Here is a 7,751-nt window from a genome sequence, read left to right as displayed (position 1 = left end):
TTAGCTGTGATAATTCTTGTGATTCCTGTATCATTGAGATAAGTCCATAACTAAACTGATCCTACTTCATTCATTATATTTTGGAGAGAAAGAGTTTAATTTCACCATCTCATCAGTTTATACCAATTACTTTATCTGAAGCAACTGGACTAAGGTCTCTATGACATAGGCAGTTTTTTTCTTTAAGTGGTCCAGCTGGAATTGAAACCCTGATATATCCATAATACTGTGTTGACTAAATGCTATACCAATAAATGTGAAACCTGAAATTCTGAATTACATAATTTCTTCATTACAAAAACCATAAACCCATTTTCCTAGAAGTGTTATTATAATGTGGGAGGAGGGCTGAGGTGGCTTACTCTGTAAAGTGAAGACTTTCCATGAGAACAAAACAAACACCCAACCACAATATGAATGCTGGGCACAGTAAAGTGTCACCTTTAATGTCAGCTCTGGGAAGATGAAGAGAGAAAGATGTCTCACCCTTGCTGGCAGGCTAGTTGTTCCAAGTCACATAGCCCTTGTTCAGTGAGAAATCCTGGGTCTAAAATAAGGTAGAGAATAGTTGAAAAAGAAACCTGACATTGATCTTTGGCTTCTACCCATATTCATGTGCATGCATGAGCAGACACAACATGGTAGAACACAAATATTGTGTTGAATGTTAAAGCAGATAATAGAAGACAACCTAGCATACATAGCAAGTCACAGCTTAGCCTGAACTACTTAGTGAGTGGAAGTCTTTTTCAACATACAACACATAGAAAAGATAAAAAGTAAAACAGCATATATATACTTTGAGATTTGAATACAAAATTCACTGCTGGTAAGTACTATTATACCTTAATTAATCCATTTTTGTTCATTTGTTATTTTCCAAACAGTTTCTCTGTGTAATAGCATTCTTTCTCCTGAAACTACCTTTGTAGACCAGACTGGCCTTGAACTCACAGAGATCCACATGCTTCTGACTTCCATGTATTGAGAAAAAAGGAATATGCCACCATGTCAGGCTGAAATGACGAATTCTTTTTTTTTTAAATAGTGCATGCTGTCACACAGGTGTTAGGAATTGAACGTGGTTCCTCTGAATGAGCAACAAGTGCTCTTAATCCTTAAGTCATATTGCCAGTCCTAATTTACCCATTTTTACTTACTTTTTGATGATACCATAAACTAGGTAAATTAAGAATGAATTTCCAGGAAAATTATTAACCTTTAAATAATCTTAATTATTAGTGAAAGAAAACTATGTTCTCATTCCTCAACCCTTAACATTTAAATTTGAAAACTTGCAGGGTTTGTTCTCTGATATATTTACTGATGCAAAATTGCTTAGGGAACTGCCATTTTTCTCTTACTTAAAGCATTAGTCTAGGCAACAGGCAATTCTGAGAGTAATCAGGGACATTCAAAGGTAAATACAAAAATAATGAGCAGGGACATTTTAATAATGTGAAATGTCCTACTTAATCTAAAAGTACAACTGTACACAGAAAATACAGAATCAGGCTTACGTTAAAGTATTTATGAAGCCAAATGGAAAAATAGAAACAGAAATGGCCAAAATGGAAGCAAAGAAAAAAATTAAAATATTAGAATCCTGATATGATATTCTCTCTGAAATATTAAATGTCTAACTTAATTGTGTACTCTTGTGTACTAGTTACATGTACATGGCATGTACATATTCAGTTACATTAAATTCAATTTGTCTTAAACCAAAGACTGTATTTAAGTGGCAATTTGCCAGAATGGCCCCTGTGCACAGGGAAGTGAAATCTAGTTTTAATGTAAACAGATTTAACATAGCTACATACTCAGACCCAAGCATTTGTGTCTCAGGCAATCCAGAACTGAAAGCTGATTAAACATGGCCATATGAGGCCAATTTCAAGTACTGTCATTCAGGCTGCCTCTGTGTGTCATTTCCTCCCCCTGCCCCCAGTTTTTGCCTTCACATGTAGCATGGGGGGTGCATTCTAATGCATTTTCAGGGCACATGGTTCTCTGATGTTAGAACTGCATATAATGCAGGTTAAATCAGCAAGAATAGCTTGGAGTAACCAGCCTTTCATACACAGAAAGGTTCAGACATTTTCATGTTAAAATGCAAAGACAAGCTGTTTGCACCACCTGAACTGCAGGACAGAGCTAGTGTTTGAAGAAAGAGCAAGCTGTGCTTGAACTCCAGCTGTGATGGTAGCCAATCACCTTCTGTGGGCAGGAAACACTACACCAGGAAATCAGAGCTAGGAAAACTGAGAGTGAAAGAAACAGGTTCTTTGTGTTTGCTTCTGAGATAGGCTGCCATCCTCCATGGGATGGAAGGGGAAATGCAGCGATGGGGTCTGCACTGGGCTCAGTGTTGAGCATTTTATAAGATTCCTGGGTCCTCCCAAGTTTCATTTGAGAACTGTCTTTGAGTCATGAGAGGGGATGCTCTTTGTAGAGGTAACAGTACATTTTGCTGCTGATTGACTCAGTAGATTGAGTCAAATTTATTCCCGGTTTACTTGGCTCCCCTGTCTTCCCATTCTCCATTCTGCCTCAGGTTCAGACAAGATTTACTTTCTGCCAGATAGTCCTTACATTTTTGATCATTTCTGTTTTTACTCATGTTGATTGCAGTGTCTGTGGGCAGAATTTATATAAACGGGGTAAGTAAAATTTTTGTTTCAGTATCTCTTTATGGAGCCTAAAGTAAAACATTATCTATGGTGTCAAATTAAAGAAGAAACAAACAACAACAAAACTAAAAGGAAAACAAAAACACTGTATTGCAGTCTTGTAGAATTGTTTTCCATCGTATTACATTCTATAAATGTAACAAATCATGATAGTTTAAAAACATAGGTTTTTAGTGAATTCTACAACTTCTATGTTTAAAACAAATCAAAACATACCTGGTTGACTAGAAAGAAGAGTCTCAAAGTATATGAAAATATCTAATCTTCCAAATCACCAACAGATAGACCACATTCAAGGAATGACAGCAGGTACTCTGTCAAGCTATAACATTTACTCAAAAATACTACTTAGAAAATATCTCTTAAGATGTCTTTATACCATAGTTCTATATATGACTAGCATACATGTTTAAAGTAAATGTGAGTTTCAAAGTCCAAAATTCTTAATAAAAGTTGTTTAAAAATGATGACCAATTTATTGCACATTGTATAAATCTGTAACTCCTCATGGTTAACCTTTTTTTTTTTTTGATTGTTTCACATTTTATTAGGACCTTCCAACAACACTTTGAGGGTCTTTTTTTTCCTTTTATTTTATTTTACAATACCATTCAACCATTTGTTTTAAGAATATTATTCTTAAACAAATTGTGATAAACTTACCTTATTTCTGGGCCTGGACTAACAAATTTAGTGTCTTAAGTAAAATGTGAAGCAAATTATAAAAAAGTAATCTAGAAATAAAATATTAACTTTTCTCCAAAATCAAAATAAGTTTATATAGATAAACATAGTTTAGATGGATTATTTTAAATTGTATTATTAATTTATCTTTCTTAAAGTCTATGCTATAATGATAGTCACTGTTTTTCTCTTTTATATAAGACTTGGGACCTTGTTTATATTTTAGGCACTTGTTACCTTAGCTTTATATTTATTTATTGTATAAGGAAAATAAACTGTTTTAAGTTTTTCTTCTGCAATGTACAAATAGCACATATGATGTCATACATTCATTTTTCTACTGACTTTTAAGTCACTTCTGTCATAAAATAAGTTCCAATTTATATATTAATTTTTTTCCATAACTATCTGTCCAAATTGTTTATTTATTTGTCTATATAGGGCCACATTTATATTATTGTCATTTTATAGCTGGGCTCACCATTAGACAAGGGAATATTCCTTATTAATTTGTTTCATTACCTTGTTTGAAACTCACTCTTTAAAAGTATTAGAATGCACTTCTTAGAATTAATTTATAAATATGATGATTAGTCTAGACATGGATCTGTGCTCAATTACTGGGATAATTTGAAGACTGTTACCATCTCTGAAATTGTATCTTACCAGCCCCAAACAGAATTCTCCACACTTTTCTTTGTTAAACAACATATTTTAACATAATGTATAAGTTTTGCAAATGTTTACCACATGGATTACTACTTGTCTTTCTAAAGAGGTCATAAAATCTTAATGTTCTGAAAAAGTAAACATGTACAAAAGTTAATCCTCTTTTTCAGTCTGGCATGTAAACAGCTTAGTAACTTTCATTCATTGCTGTTTGTTTAATATTATTTATGTAAACTGTGGAAGAAAGTTTCACCTCTATTTCTCTTTATGGTAAAATTTATTAGTTTAAAAAAGAGATACAGTGTTTTAATTCTATTTCTATTGGCAATAAAAAAAGAAGTTTATTTAGTCTGACATTTGAACGTTTAACTCATCACTTATCTTTCCACGTTAAGTTTATAAGTTGTAGGCATAACAGAATAATTTTTTGTATCAATGTCATTTATGCAACAGTATCAGAAGCTGCCATGTAAAATAATGGTAACATGCACAGTGCAGCTGCAGCATACAGGACATTTTAGTGTGTGTGTGTGTGTGTGTGTGTGTGTGTGTGTGTGTGTGTGTGTGTATGAGTGTGTGTATGTGAGTGTGTTTGTGAGTGTGTGCATGAGTGTGTGCATGAGTGTGTGTGCGTGTGTCTGTGTGTGTGTGTGTCTGTGTGTGTGTGTGCGTGTGTCTGTGTGTGTGTGTGTCTGTGTGTGTGTGTGTATGGGTGTGTGTATGTGAGTGTGTTTGTGAGTGTGTGCATGAGTGTGTGTGCGTGTGTCTGTATGTCTGTGTGTGTCTGTGTGTGTGTGAGAGATGAGCATTCAAGAATGTGGGACATGAGAGAGGAAAGGAGGTGGTGAAAAGGGAGACTGAATGGTAACTTGTCACTGTCAATTTTCTTCGTTGTTCCACTCCCTTCACACATATTCCTAGATACCGAGTGAGATTCATGCTTCTGGTATCTTTTCAGTCACTTCTAATGAGTATGCATGCACACACACTAGTCATTAAAAAGGATAATAATGATGCAAAATAGGCATGAAATTTAATTCAGCTGTTTTACCTGGTACTCATAAAGGGTAATGCAATATTTGAATACCAAACATGAAATTGGTTCTGCTAAACAGATTGAGTAAATCTTTGAGATCTTTTAATGAAAACATGGTTTCAAGGTATTTAAGCATCTAAACAATCAAAAATTCAAAGTATTTATTATGGGCTAAACATAGTCTATTATCGGTTCTGTGATTTCTTAATTAAGAAATATTATGACACTAATGAAAAGGGAAAGAACATTTATATTGTGAATATATGAAATGATCCTGAAACCCAGCATTCAAAGACATGAAATAAAAATAAAAAAAACCCTAGGGATATTCAGGACTCTGTTGATCCAAAGCTAGCAAGGAGTTGTGTATAAACTACATAACCTAGTGTCCAATTTAATTTGGTGAAAATGGGGGCACTTAGGAATAATTTAATTTATATATTGAAGATCAACCTGTTCCAAGTGTTTGGGCTTATAACATAATTTGGTGTAGTTCAAGCAATGCAAATATGAATTCATATTTGCTGTGTTATATCTAGATTATATATATATATATATATATATATATATATATATATCAAGTCACTAAATCTGAAATTACTAATTGTTAGCTTTCATAAATTTTGAGTTATTTAAACTACTTTATAGAATATTTTGTCCTGTAATATGCTCCTTTTTGAGGTATAGAAAACAAGTCAAACAAGTGATTAATCAATTGGTGTTACATAGAACTATTTATTTCTGTTTTCTGTTAAAATTTATTTCTATTCTGATATTATATAATCTGTGTTATCATATTCAGATTCACTTGCATTATCCTTTTCTATATCAATTGTTATTGATATAGAAATCAATCTATATCTGATTTTAAGTTTAATCAACTGATAAATTCTATAGTTCATATAATATGCTTTTCATATGATGTGTAATCATTTGTATTTGATCCCTGTGGGGGTCTCCTTTTCCCTCTTGAGCTGTGGGCCACCAGGCTAGGATGCAGACAGGTCAGTAGCAGCTTTGTACTCAGCCAGTGAGCACAAACAGAGACAGCCCTCTGGGACACTGCTTTAGGTGAAACAGCTTAACTGTTTAATTTGCATAGAGTGACAAGCTTCTATCTCAAGACTTCTTATGTGGCAATAGGGCAAGTCTTCTAGCAGGAACCTGTGTCAAAGGTCAAGGTAAAGATAAATGTGGTATTCTGTATTGAGCTTTCAGATAAAGTCAGTCCTCTAGTCCCAGGGACATTCTCCAGATAAGGTAGAGGCAGGATGTTTCAATGGGGGAGGTAAGAAGTTTCCATGTTGCCCAGCTTTTGGAAAAAGCTGCCAGGTCATGAGAGACTGCAACCTTGACCAGCCACCAATGTCTCCAACAGATCTCCTTTTTACAATACTTTCTTGCCCATATTTCCTTTCTTCCATCCTTCATTTCTTCCTTTTTTCCTTTCTTTCTTATTGCTTTCTTTCCTCATCTCTATTTTTTGTTCATTCCCTCTTTTTTCTTTATCCCTCTTTTTCCCCTTTTATATCTAATTTTGTTGTGTTAAAAATTGAACCCTCATCCTTGCACATAATGTACAACCACTCTAATGTGATTAAATTCCCAAATACAATTCTATTTATCATCTATTGTGATTTTTCTGAAAGGTGATTGTGATTTTTTAAATGTTTTATTTTCATTTATTGCAAGAAAATTATGTATACTACATAAATGATTATCATAATACAAAATTTTTGTTTGCAAGTTTGGAAATTTGTTTTCCATCTATGAAATTGACAGATTACTGTTATGTCCTGGCTAGTGTAACATATCAGAGATATAAGACTCTTTTACTTATTTTTTCTCAAATGATTAAATATATTGTTTTAAAATGAAAATGAATTCAAGGAGGCACAGGAATAAACTAATGAGAATTTTTTATTTGCTCATGTGTGTGCCAATACAATATTTTAAATGAACTTCATATTAGAGCTTACTAAAATTATCATCAGCGTGAAATCATCGTTTAAGATGGAAGCAGATGCAGACATCCACCACCGAGCCCCAGGTGGAGCTCCGGGAGTCCAATCTACGAGAGAGAGGAGGGACTGTATGAGCAAGAGATGTTGAGACCATGGTTGGAAGAAGCACAGGGACAAATAGCCAAACTAGTAGAAGCACATCAACTGTAAACCAATGGCTGAGGAGCCCTCATGGAACTGAACCAGGCCCTACAGTTGATTAGCTTGAACTGTTTGGGAGGGCCCCAGGCAGTGGAGCCAGGACCTGTCCTTGGTGCATGGGTTGACATTTTGGAGCCTGGGGTCTATGCCGAGACACTTTGCTCAGCCTTGGTATAGGGAGGAGGGAAGTGGACCTGCCTTGGTTGAGTCTGCCGGGCTGGGCTGACTCCCCACGTGAGATCTTGCCTTGGAGGAGGTGGAAGTTGGGAATGGGTTGGGGGGGGGGCTGGGTGTGGAAGGAGGGAGCACTGGGGAATCTGTAGCTGATATGTGAAATTAATTTAATTATAAAATAAAAATACTATAAAAAATAAATAAGCATCCTTGAATCTGGAGAAGAGGGAGGCATAACCCAATTCTGGATTCCACCTTTTAATAAACTAGAACAGCATAAATAAAACAAAAGAAAGATATGTAAGTTTGATTTGGGTGTGTGACTGAATA

The sequence above is a fragment of the Peromyscus maniculatus genome, chromosome 9 (genome assembly GCF_049852395.1).
Source record: "Peromyscus maniculatus bairdii isolate BWxNUB_F1_BW_parent chromosome 9, HU_Pman_BW_mat_3.1, whole genome shotgun sequence".
Lineage (NCBI taxonomy): Eukaryota > Metazoa > Chordata > Mammalia > Rodentia > Cricetidae > Peromyscus > Peromyscus maniculatus.
This window is presented reverse-complemented; position numbering follows the sequence as displayed.